The sequence below is a fragment of the Gorilla gorilla genome, chromosome 8 (assembly GCF_029281585.2).
Source record: "Gorilla gorilla gorilla isolate KB3781 chromosome 8, NHGRI_mGorGor1-v2.1_pri, whole genome shotgun sequence".
Classification (NCBI taxonomy): Eukaryota; Metazoa; Chordata; class Mammalia; order Primates; family Hominidae; genus Gorilla; species Gorilla gorilla.
The window spans coordinates 37,515,590-37,528,437 of NC_073232.2; the positions used below are offsets into that span (position 1 = coordinate 37,515,590).

At 47.5% G+C, this 12,848-nt stretch overlaps 1 long non-coding RNA gene across 3 annotated transcripts in view; it reads right to left on the reverse strand.

Annotated features, from left to right (window-relative positions):
• LOC109028494 (uncharacterized) overlaps positions 1–12,848 on the reverse strand; it is a 151,986-nt gene that overhangs the window by 95,862 nt on the left and 43,276 nt on the right. For 2 of the 3 annotated variants that reach the window (XR_008669125.2, XR_002007503.3), the window contains 2 exons: positions 2,254–2,346; positions 1,169–1,977 (listed from right to left, as the gene is read on the reverse strand). The exons of the other annotated variant lie outside the window; for it this stretch is intronic. This is a non-coding gene — a long non-coding RNA (uncharacterized lncRNA). Of the gene's footprint in view, positions 1–1,168; positions 1,978–2,253; positions 2,347–12,848 lie in introns of those variants that run through there. 3 annotated transcript variants of the gene reach the window in all.

Here is a 12,848-nt window from a genome sequence, read left to right on the forward strand (position 1 = left end):
CTGGGGCCCACAGATCATACCAAAAACACGGGACTTCTGTAGGCAAAATGGAAAGCCAGTAAGGCTTTAATATGATAAGTCTGTGTTTTAGCACACTCTCTCTGGAGCTGTATGGAGGATAATTTGAAAATCAAATATATAAAAGAATAAAGCAGTAAAAATAAAAGGATTGGAAGATGAAGTTGAAGAAAGAGTTCAAAAAAGAGTGCAAAAATTCAAAGGGAAAAAATTAAGAAAAAAAGATAAAATTAGAAGATCAATCCAGGAATTCTAATACATAAACTATAGAAGTTCTCAGAGAGATAAAAGCAAAAAAAAAAAAAAAAAAAAAAAAAAACAGAGGAAAGAAAGTCATCCAAGAAATAATTTAGGAAAATTTCCCAAAACTGAAAAGCATGAGTTTCTAGACTCAAAGTTCCATCAAGTATTCAATACAATGGATAAATATAAGTTTTCACCACAGCACAGCAAGATTAACTTTCAGATCTCTGGCAACAATGAGAAGAGCTCACAAGCTTCCTAATAAGAAAGGGAAAAAACAGGTAATATATAAGAGACTTAGGAAGCAGAATGGCATTGACTTACTTACATCACTGGAAACAAAATGATAATGGTGAAAAGTTCATTTTCAAAAGAAAAAACTCATTCCTGAATTTTATATCCAACCAAATAATCAAGTATGATTTCCAGAAAGGCAAAATTTTTGTCTCCCATGGATTCTTCCTGAGAAGCCATTAGAGGATGTGCTCTAACAAAACAAAGTTGTAAACCAAAATAGATGGAGACTGAACAGGCAGGAAACTCTGACACAGGAGAGGAGGGAAGGGCATCCCTAGGAAGTTGATAAAGGGAGATCCCAGGATGAGACGAGACCCGGGCACAGAATGCTGCCTGTTCTGAGGGCACCAGGTCAGAAGGCTGTCAGGGAAACTCTTCAGGACAATGAAATTGATAGAGCACCTGATGTGGGTGAAAATATTGGAATAGGCAATCAGTAAAGACTCTGGAGTTGAATTAGCGATAAGTACAGAGAAAGGCAAGCAAACAAAAGAACAAGATAGTTATTAGCTCCTAGGAAAATAAAAGCTATACAAGGAAGGAAAAATACAGTAGGCCACATGGAACTCTTCACCTCTTCAAACTATAAACATGCATACCTTTGACAAAATTTTAGAAAACAGTAAGTTTATTAACACATACACATTAGAGTTCTCCTGCCCCAACCCATGCTGCTTCCCCCAAAGTGCCCAGAGGGGATAAGCTGAACCCAAATATCTTCCTCTGTCCGTCTCCAAGCAGGCAACTTCCCTTCAGGAATGGAAGCTATTTGTCCCCAGTGGGAGGAAAAAAAGAGAAAAATAAATCTGAGAAGAGACCTGTAAAATTAAAAGAGAGAAACCTGGTAATTAGTGCTTCAGACAGATAATAAATTCCGAATCTCACAAATAAGGCTTTACGAGTTGAGAGTATAATTGATACCCCAGCCTGGAGAGCCTATCAGATCACCTTAATCCCACTTTTTGTCTTGTGCATTTTAAATTATTCAGTTCCTTTGAAACCTAGAAATACTGCCTTTGTAGAATCAGACAGCTCACTCTATGGGGTGCCAATTTAGGATCTCCACAGTGGGTTCCGCCAGAGATGCTTGCCTTGGTCTGGAGATATGTATTCAGTCAAGCCACAGTGACAGGTGCCGGAGCTCAGGGCTGCTCTGTTCTGTTGGCATTCTGAGGACCCCTCCAACCTGGTGACTCCACCAGGAGACAGCCATCTGTAGGGTACCAGGAAGCATGAGACTGGTACCAGGATGCAGCAGTTGAAAGGCCCAGAATGCTGCAGGCTGCTCAGATCACACCCCCAAGGACCATGTCCAGCCCCAGCCACCATGTTCAGCAGGGAGCAGGTGCTAGTCACTGCAGGCTGGGTGCAGGACTTGGTACCCTCCATTCATGATGCCATTTGATCCTTACAACAGCCCTGTGAAATAAGCGATACTATCAGACCATTTCACAGATGAGGAAACTGAAGCTTAAAGAAGCAAAAACAAAAAAAAACAAAACAAAACAAAACAAAAAAAAACAGCCTAAGACCCCACAGCTAACTAGCAGTAAAGCTGGGATTTTAATGCAAGTCTTCCTGACTTCAAAGTCCACTTTACTCTGTTGCATTTGAGGACTTCCACTGAGCCAGATTCAGGGCTGGGCTGTGGAGATTTAAAGACTAAGATGAGATCTCTGTCCTTAAGGAGCATACCTTGTGGGGTAGTCAGGTACATAGACTGTTCCAACACACTGTAGTGAATTTCTTGATGGAAGGTCTGTGAGCAGAGGCCCAGAGGAGAATGATCTGGGGATGAAAGGAATGTGTAAGCAGCTACTTTATGCTCCCTTATTGGGGCTAAGAAAGAACAGACTTCAGGGCACAGGAAGCTGTCCTCAAATCCCTGAAAGGCATGGTCATCTGAACAACCTCCAGGAATCCCACCAGACCCAGTGGAAGGCCAGTGGGCTCTCTGGGAAGAATGCTGGTAGCCTGAGCCAGAAAGGGCCTCTTGCAAGAGCGCAAGGTCGCTGGCATAGCCAGATGTACATTGTCAGAAATGCAGCTCAGGGGATTCTTGCACTGGGAGAAGAGGACAAGAGCATTTGTTCTCTGTTCTGCTTGAGCCTCCCCTTCCCGGAACATCTATTACTGCTCTCAGCCAGCTCTAAAATTAGGAGGATAACAGCCCGTGCCCCACCTGGTGGCTGGAAAGACTAAATAAGGAAACCAGGGCTCAGAGAGATTTCAGAATTTGCCCAAGGTCACACAGCATGTGAGCAGGGGACAGGGTCTCCTTCACCGCATGGTCTTCCTTTTAAACCAGTCACATCATTGCTTTTTCCAGATGATCCCATTGTGGTATGATTCAGCTGTGCTCTAGGTACAGGGGTGGGAAGGTGGTGCTCAAGGCAAGGGAGAAAGAAGATTGGAGTCTGAGCTCTCTGCCTGGCAACTGATCCAGAATCATATCTCATCTATACATGCCGGCCCAGGCTTAAGCCAGCCCTGAGCTCAGAGAATTCTGCAGGCTGGTACTGCAGGAAGAAGGCTGGACTTGAATACAGAAGACATGATTTACACCTCACCTTTTCCACCTACTAACTCCGTGATCTTTCACATGGGTCTCAGTTGTGCACCTGCAGAATGGGCGTAATAATTCCCACTCTAAGAAACTGCCAGGGTTAGCTTACACTTCCAATGAACAATATGTGTGACAGCCCTCTATTAGCTAATGTACTTGATGAACGTGAGAAGAGGAGGAGGGAACCATGGTGAATTGAAATCCTGCTATGCGTCATGTCACAGGCAGACCTGACATGAAAATTCACATGCAAGCATTATGAAATTGCTCCTGGGAGAACCCAGAAAGGGAGTGGGGAAAACAAGACAGGGAAGGGAAGAAGCCACGCAATGATACAATTACAGGTGAAGTCCCCGCCAAGGCCTGATCCTGCAGGGAGCTCTACAGTGTAAATTCCATCTCTGAGTTTGCCCGCCTTGAAAGAAAAGAGCTGGGCTTTCATACTCCTGCCTCCTGATCATTGTCTGCAGGCCTCTCTGGGACACTTCTGGCTCTCAGTACCTTTGAGCAAAGCAACTGCAATAGCCTGCAGGTGTCTCAAGAAGGTTGCAACTGCAAGCTGTTAGGAGAGAAGCATGCAAGAGCTGGGGCAGGGATGCATGGAGCTCATAAAGGACATCCAAGAGGATCTGAGGGCATCAGGGCAGAGAACTGGCAGCTTTCACTCTGCAGATCCTCAGAACACATGTTGTCATTTAATTAATATTCAACTCAATGAAGGGGTATTATTAGTCCCACTTGACTGATAGGAAACTAGGGCTCAGAAAAGTGGCTCATTCAAGGTCCCATGGTGCATCAGAGATCAATTCCATCTGCCTCCAAATTCATGCTCCCACCAGTGATTTTACTGTACTGTCCCTCTGCTTCACTCTCCAGATCCCTTGGCACTGGTCACCTGGACCCTGCTCCCCTCAAGGGCTCCAGTCACTCTGCTTATTGCAACACTCCCACGTAGGGACTACAGATCCATGGACTCTGACAGCAATGAAAATTTTCAATGCTGGTGCTTTCAGATTTTTAAAAGTAATGTCAAAGACACAGTGTGGATGCTGTGATGGTCAAGGTCCTCACTGACATGGAAGATGTGGAGACAGTGGTGTTGGTGGCAGAGAGGGTGGTGATCATAGTGGTAGTGAGGGTGGCAGTGATAGTTCTGAGGGTGTTGAGAGAGACAGTGATTAGATTAGTGTGGAGATACCAGTGAAAGTACTGGGATGTGGAGGTAGTGGGAGGAGGGTGATGGTGGTGAACATGGTGTTAGTTTGGCTGAGTGGAGTTAGTCATGGTAGTGGAGACTGTGGTGGTAGTGGTGGTAGAGGTGATGATAGTGGTGGTGGTGGAAGTAGCAGTGGAGGTGATGATGGTGATGGTGATAACAGCTGTGGGCAAGATATTAGCACAGTGGAGGTGATAGAAGTGATCATGGTAATAGATATGATGGCAGTGGGGGTGGAATTGGTGATAGCGATGGTCAGAGTGATGGTGGAGGTGATTAGAGTGGTGACGGTGGAGGTGATGATGGTGATGTGTTAATATTGGTTGTGGATGTATCAGCATGATAGAAGTAGTGGAGGTGATGATGAGGGAGGTGAGAAGGGTGGTGGTAATGGAAATGATAATGATGGTGATGGTGGAGGTGATGACGATACTGATGTAATAATAATGATAATAATTGCAATGTGAGTATGGTGAAGGTAGTATTATGAAGGTGGAAATACTGTTTTGATAGTGGTAATGTTACTAGTGGTGATGACAATGACTGGCCAGGAAGATGGCAGCTGTCAATCCTGCCTCCCCAGGTACATGAGAAATACAGAGCCCTCTGCGGGACCAGGGCTGGAATGAGAACACAGCCCGCCATGATAAAGCCAAATCTGCCATGTACCACCTTCACCAGAGCGCCGGAAGTCTGCAGAGGGGGAAGAAGATAGCAGGGTGAGCCAGACAGCGGAGCGAGTCAGTCACACTATATTTCAGGAACAGCATGTAGCTGCTTGTTAGCAGAGATCTGCTTTCCAACGGCAAATAATAAAATTATGCTTTTTGTGCGGCTAATGAAATGCAAATTGAAGCTGGATGCACATTAATGCAAAGAGTTGAATATCCATTTAATCAGCTCCTCCCTGCAGGGGCCAATGATAAAAATGACAGAGGAATTGCATTGCTAATTCCAGGCCTGTCACATCTTATACGTCCTTACCTTGTAAATCCACTACTCCTGGCTGGCACCTGCCTGAGGGGCCCAGGGTTTATGTTGATCAGGGTTCCGAAATTCTGGGAATCCCTTTAGGGGTGTGGACTAGGATGGGGCTAGGGGGAGCCTGAAGCAAAGAGAGTGAAAAGATTGGATCTTTCCTGTAGTCCCAAAATGAACTGTGGATACCCCTTCTGAGTGCCCCCACCAGGCCAGCCTCTGTCCTACAGGGATGAGTGGGGTGAAGGTCAGGCTATTTCTTCCTGTGTTAGAAATCAGAGCCCAGTGGTCTAATACTAACAGCTAACATGTAGCAACTGTTTACGTGATGTCCAATTCTGTGCTAAGTAATTCACCTGCATCCTTTCATTCAATCAGCACCCATGCGGTAGGAACAATTACTCCTGTTGGCAAGTGAGGAAACTAAGACTCAGAGGTGAAGTGCTTGCCACAGCCAGGAAGAGATCTGAACCCAGACAGTGTGAAAATGAAGTCCATATTCTTAACTAGCACATTATACTCTTTCTTCTGAGGAAAGTGGCACCCATGGAAATAACCCACAGCAGACCACCTGGGGCTCAGAGCCCAGTGATGAGGAGGAGCTCGGAGGAGGGAGAGGTGGACAGAAGGCCAGCTGAAAGAGGCGAGACCAGCTCTGGGAGTAAATGATGGCAAGTTCTGCCTAAATAGTCAGAGGGTAAGAGGCGCTGGATGTTGCGTCTGTTTGGTTCCCAGTCCTGCCCAAGCTGGCAATTTGTGGGTGGAGGAAGCAACCCAGCCCATCGGGAGGTGGCAGAGGGGAATCAGGCCAGACACTGAAGCCCACATCACAGGAAGTCTTGAATACAGGCTAAGGTAGGAGAACCTGACTATGCAGACGGGGCCAGCCACGCACTGGGTCAGCCCAGGAGAGAGACAATCCATGTTGACCTGCAAGTCAATGATTCCAGGGACAGAGATGAAGACAGATTCAAGGGGACAGGTCTGGGAGCAGGAGGAGCAGGGAGGGCTTGCTACAGAGGCAGTGGCAAGAGGTGATGAGCTGCAGGAGGGTCTGCCTCGGCACATCCCATCTGGGCCGCCACTCTCTCTTGCCAGAGGCATCCAAGGACAGCGAGAAAGCACTTGGGCCTTGGATCCTCTCCTCCTCCTTCTCCCAGCACAGAAAGCAGCTTTGGTGGGCTCTGAGGGGCTTCAGTGTACTTGTTTAAGTATAGCCAAATGACAGTGGCAAGAGGTTCTTAACCCTCCCTAATGGCTCCTCTGAAATAGGGGCAGGAGCAGGCATGCTGAGGAGTGACCCACTCTGCCTTCACAAAGCCTCAGCCATGACAACCTGTCTCAGGATTCTGATCCAACCCAACAGGTTCCTTCCAGCTATCACGCCGCTGCTCGGGCAGGAATAGCTTCTCTCTGATGGAACACACATGAGGAGATATGAGATCCCAGGTATACTGTAAAGAAGAACCTCATCCTGCCAGCCCCACCAGCTAGAGGGGAGATGTCAGATCCTCTGAGCCAGCCCCGCAGCCCACCCCTTCACAGACACACTGATGACACTCACCTCAGGGAGTCACCACTTCTACCATTTATTGAGCACCTACTCTGTGCCAGACACTAAGCAGAGGGCTGCAGACTCAGCACTCCAATCAACTCATGTCAACCACAACTCTTTGAGGCAGGGACTATTATTGTCCCCATTTTGCAGCTATGAAAGCAGAGGTCTCCAAGCTTACCAAGAATGTGACTCTACTGACTCCAGAAGTCTGTGCTCCGCCGTGCCATTCCCAGCCATGGGCATGGCCTGAGGTCAGCTAAGAAGAAGGGAGCACAGTCACTGTTCTCAAAGACCTTATGAATTTGGGGTGTACATCTTTCAAAAAGAGAGACTATTTCACATATCACACAGGTATCTTATAGCTTAAAACACCACTTAAAAAGCAAAGCACAAAGCAGCGTGTTCACTATGCTATCACTGGTGCAAAAGGAAGGAAACGAACATATGTGTTTGCTTTAAAGTAAACACATTCAAAAGAAACTCTTCAGGATGTAGGAAATTGATAGCAGTGTCTAGCTAAGAGGGAGGGAATGGACAGATGGGGCAGAAGGAGCATTTCACTCGACAATCCTCTCATTTTATTTTTATTTTCAAATATGTAAATATATCCACTATTTAAAAAAATCAGAGTTTTTAATTAAAAAATTAAATGTCCGCTCATGAATTTTACAGAAAAGGAGCCTGAAGCTCAGAAGGAATGGCTTGGGGCTGCGACTCACAGCTGGCCAGCCAGAGACTCAGGACATGCCCTACCCATCCATCCCCTCATTCCACAAGCATTGGCTTTCCACTCCAGTGTCCACTGGGCCTTACACATAGAAGGTCTCACTTCCATTACCACCACCCTCATCACCTCCATTGTCAACACCTCAGCTACTTCCACCATGTCGATACAATCATGGCCCAACCTTTGTTAACACCATCACCAACATCACCTTCACCACTACCTCTACCACCACCCTAATCATTTCTAGCACCACCCTGCCCATCATGACCTCCAATTCCACCACCACTGCCATCATAACTGTCACCATCATCACCTGCATCACCTCCAGCATGCCAGTATGACCTTGGCCAAGAGTTTGTCATTGATGTGCCTAAGAGCGATAAGACAGAGGTGGACATTGAGCTGCAAAACAACAAGATGAGGAATGGAGAAAAGTGTTCACAAAAGTTTTGAGCCAGTGCTTCTCTACCAACATACATATTCTAGATCCTGGCTTGGGATGGGGTGTCATGAAGATGAATGAGACAAGCCTCCCCGCTCGTTAAGGGAAGTCAGTATAAAACAGTACGTGTAAAAGAAGGGAAAAGTAACGTTGGGTCTCTCCAGTGGGGAAGAAACTTCAGAAAAAAGAGCAAGCTTTCTTTCACTGCATTTGTTCAAGACCAGGTCTACACTACGTAAGCAATCTACTACATACGTGAGCTGTAGATTCTAAAGCAACACCGTCCACTGGAACATTCTGCAGTGATGGAAATATCCCATGCCTGTACTGTCTGACACATGTGTAGCTACTGAGTACCTGAAATGCATCTAGTGCAACTAAAGAACTGAGTGTTTAAATTTTTTAAGTTTTTATTCATTTAAATTTAAATAGCCACATGTGTCTCATGGCTACTGCATCAGACAGTGCAGCCTTAAAGTTTCTACAAGAATAAGAATGAGAAATGCTGCCAACACGCGGTAGTCACTTGGCTGTCACCAGAGGAAGAGATTTCTGAGGATTGAGGCTAGTCAAAGAGAGAATGTTAGCACGGAGGAACTTCTAGACATCAAGCCAAGATTGGGGTCAAGCTGACCTCACCCACCCAGGACAATCATGGACCATCTGATTTCCCCAGAAGCCCAGGACAGCAGTTACCCCTGAAATCACCACTGAACCAAGTTTGGGGTGGCCTGAATTGTCTTTGTTTGGGACTGTTTGTTTTGAGTGGTGTCATTATTTTATTTTTAAATTACCTATAATGCGCCCTTTAAAAATTCCCTAATTACAGATAGGATAAATACATAATTGCAGACTTTTAAAAAGCACATATTATTTACTCAATACTCCGTAATTACGGTCTTTTCCATGAAATGTATTATTTCCTGGATGGTCCGTAATCGCTCCTTTGCAGCCGGCTGGGGAAGGCCGGATTGTTCCTCAGATTCAGTTCACGGGTCACTGGTCCCATCCCATCAGGCAGTTTATGAGCCACTACCACTGGCTGTCGGAGCCCAGCAGGCCCTCACCGCAGGAAACACTGGGCTTGGTTACTGTACAGGCAGCTCGCTACCACCATGAGCACTGGTCTGGCTGAAGTCGAGTGGGGTTTGGGGTTTGAGGTTGGGGCTCTCCTGTTTCTTTCACAGTTCTTCCAATGACAAGAGGAGTGGCTTGCTGGTCATGAGCTCAGGCTCAAGTTTGGCTGGCCTGGTGTGTATCCCTGCGCCATCTCTTGCTAACCCTGCAATCTTGGACAAGGGCCTTAGTTTGGGTTATACCAGAAGCAGCCCCTGAGCCCAGGATTTGGGTGAAGTGATCCCGGGAAGTCCAGATGAGAAGAAATGAAAATCAGGCAAGGAAGACAGAAAAGCCACACTAATATGCACTTGTGAGCAGGTTACTGCTACACACACCTCAAGAGACTGCCGAACACAGCTAGGAATTGTCCCCTAACGGTGAGGAAGCTGGGGTGTTTATCCATCAACTCCCCTGCCCCACTTCCTGAGGGTTGTCACTCTGGGCATTAACTTCCCGGCACGCCCAGGCCACCTTGCACACAAGCAAGTCAGCCACTGTCCACCATGGCTACAGGTGACCTCCAAGAAGGACCAAAGGGTTGTGGGTGGGGCACCAATAGTATATGCCAAAGCACATCACTTACTCTCCCCCTGCCTCAGCTCTCTCGTCTTCAAATGAAGATAAAAATAATACCTGCCTCCTAGATCATAGTGGGAGAAAGTCAGTTTGAATAAACAGAAGTTGTTATTCATGTGCACCACCATAGACAAGGACTTAGTTCAGCTCCTGGACGCTCTTACCCAGGCCTCCATCTGAGCCACCTTTCGCAGACTAGATGGCAGCCAGCACCAGACCAGAGAGGCTTTCAGGACTAGCCAAAAACTTGTATCAGGCCCTGCAGAGCAGAGCCTGGTATGATAGCAGATTCTTTGCTATGTGGCTGTGTCTCCACACCCCATTACCCTGAGTCAGACATTACTAGATGATTCACCATCCCACCCCCCCTCTTCCTCACTGCAGACCTCCAAGTTAGTCCAAGTATGAGTGGTTTCAGGAGGATGAAGCTCAGCCAGACTCAGGCAATCACAGTAATTCCATTCTCTTCTCCCCCAAGTAGTTAACCTAGGCATTTGACCCCTTTCCAGCCAATGAGGTGTCAAGAACACCATTGGAGAAAGTTTTTCTCTCCCCAAAAAGAAGAGATATTCTGTCTTCTGGCTCTGGACAGTGATGCTTGGTTCAGCTGCAATTTTCTTGAATAAGGAAGGCATAAAACTGAGGACAAAATCAACACATTGACAGTGGCAAAGTAGACAATGGAAAAAAAATCGATACCTTGTTTATATCACTGAACCCCAAAATTGATGAGCCTTGGAACAATCCCAACTCTGGTATAAATAGACAGCCAACACTAACATAGCATTTCCCATGTGCCAGGCACTGTTCTAAGCATTTTGCATTTGGCAACCCATTTAATCCTCACCAGAGCCAAGTGAGCAAGGTACTATTGCTAGTCCCATTTACAGATGTGAAAACTGAGGCCCAGAGAGGTTAATTAACTGGCCCAAGGTGATACAGCTAGCAATGATTTCACCTTAGGCAGTCTGGCTTTGAGCTCTAAGCTCTGCCTTAATCACTAAACTTTACTATCACTCTACTGTTCTTGTAACGTGCAAAATTAAACCTCCTTTTTATTTAAGTCATTCCAACTCGGTTTTTCCGTTACATGCAGCTTGCAGCTGGAAGTATCTTAATTGATACACCTTATTGAGATAAGCCACAAAACAGAATTTAAAATTAAAGGGGTCTGTATAAGTCTCAAGCGTACATCAAGAAAGTGGCATCCAGGAGCCCATGTCTCACACACTCCACTGGCAGAACCTTCCCCTTGTGATGTTAACATGCATGACCAGCCAGCTGTACTATGAGCCAAAACCTGTGCTCAGCATTTATGTAGACCATCTCATTTAATCCTCCAGCCAACCCTGCAAGGCAGGCACTGCCTCCCTAGCTTACAAATTAGGAGGTCATAATATTACTATCTAGTGTGTATTGAACTTTACTCTGTGCCAGCCTCCAGGCTAAGCACTTTCACGCCTTTCTCACCTAAACTTCACAACAATCCAATAAGGTCACCATGGTCTTACAGATGAAGAAATCAAGGCTCAGAGAAGCTAAGTATCATGAGCAAGGTCACAGGATGATAGGGAGGGCAACTCGTTCCATCCTGCACACATGGACGTGTCCACACACAGCACGTTGGCCCAGCCTTGTGCTATGGAGGAAGCAGAGACAGATGAGCCAAACCCATTCCATCTCCTTGCCCCAGCCATGAAGGGTGACACTCACCGTAAGCTGAAGCTGGCTGCCTCCTGCCTCAGCCCAGGGGTAGATGCCCAGCTACCTGCCCACTCTTCCCCTGCAAGATGGCATTCCCGGAGCCCTGCCTATAAGCCTCCAATGACCAGCCATGGGTTAGGTGACTCCCACGACCAGACATGCCTATTTCCTTGTGGGGCTGCTGGCGGCCAGGCAGCACTGATAATGATCTCTCCTCTGCAGGGAGGTGAGCCATGAACACCTCGCCAAATATCTTCCAGAAGTCCCCTGAGGGGTGCTGGGCAAGGAGGTTCTGCCTTCTCTCTGCATAAGTAAGGACAGGGCCAGGGGTCTCTAAGACCTCTCCCAGAGCTAACTGTCTGTGGGTGTGTGAACCCTGCACAGGGACAATCCAGCTCCAAGTCCCATCTCCAAATAAGCCCAGCCACTGAAGGCCCTCCCGACAATGAGGGGTGTGGGCTCTGGTGTAAGAGGCTGAGGTGCTGCCAGAGGGGCCAGCGTGGGGCATCAGGGGACCTGGGTTCATGCACCACAGCCACTCGCTCACTCACTGTGACCTTGAACCCCTATTAGGGCCTCCAAACACCTCAGTGTTGGACCAAATGGGTGTCGACGTTTAGTATAATATGAGATCGGTCTCCACAAACCCCCACGTAGAAGTGCAGTAAACATAGCAGAACCCAAGCTGAAGCTGGGGGTAGGGGCGGCAGAGCCTCAGGGTCCATCCTCAGTCCCTCCACTCCCCTGAAACCCCTCATGTTCCTGGGGAGACTTTGGAGGAATACATCACCTCTGCCCTGTGTGCATGGCACAGCAGAGTGCCAGGAAGTTGACACACCCCAGGAACAGCCTTTAGCAAGCGAGAGACAGGAACTGCTAAGTGCCTGCCTGGACTCCCTCACCCCACAGTGGGGGCGATGGCGAGGTGTGTCCCATGCATCCTCTCAGGGACTCATGGCGGGGCTAAGCCTCAGTTGCCCACTAGCCCCTGGCAGCTATGGTGTGGCGGGTGACCTGGCTCCACAGGTCAGAGGCAGCTGCCAGGCAATTTTGAATCTGAGTTGAGGACACGCAGGTAAAAGAGGTTCCATTCTTGTGATGGCTGCAGCAGCTGCACAAACATCCTGTTTCCAAAGGCCACATGGCCTCAAGGCTGCAAAACTGTCCAGTGCCCTGGCCTGGCAGTGTCCTCCCAGAAAGCCTTGTGGCAAAATTGCAGCTGTGATCCTGCCTGCCATCCGGGCCCCCTGCCTCCTGCCTGAACTTGGTTCTTCGGGCTCCCAGCAATTCAGCGAGTACACACTAACCTTTCACTAAACCGTCTACTTACATCAGCCACACTCCTTTTCTGTGGCTTAGAACTAAAACCCCAGCTGGTGGACACACAGGGAACAATGCAAGAAT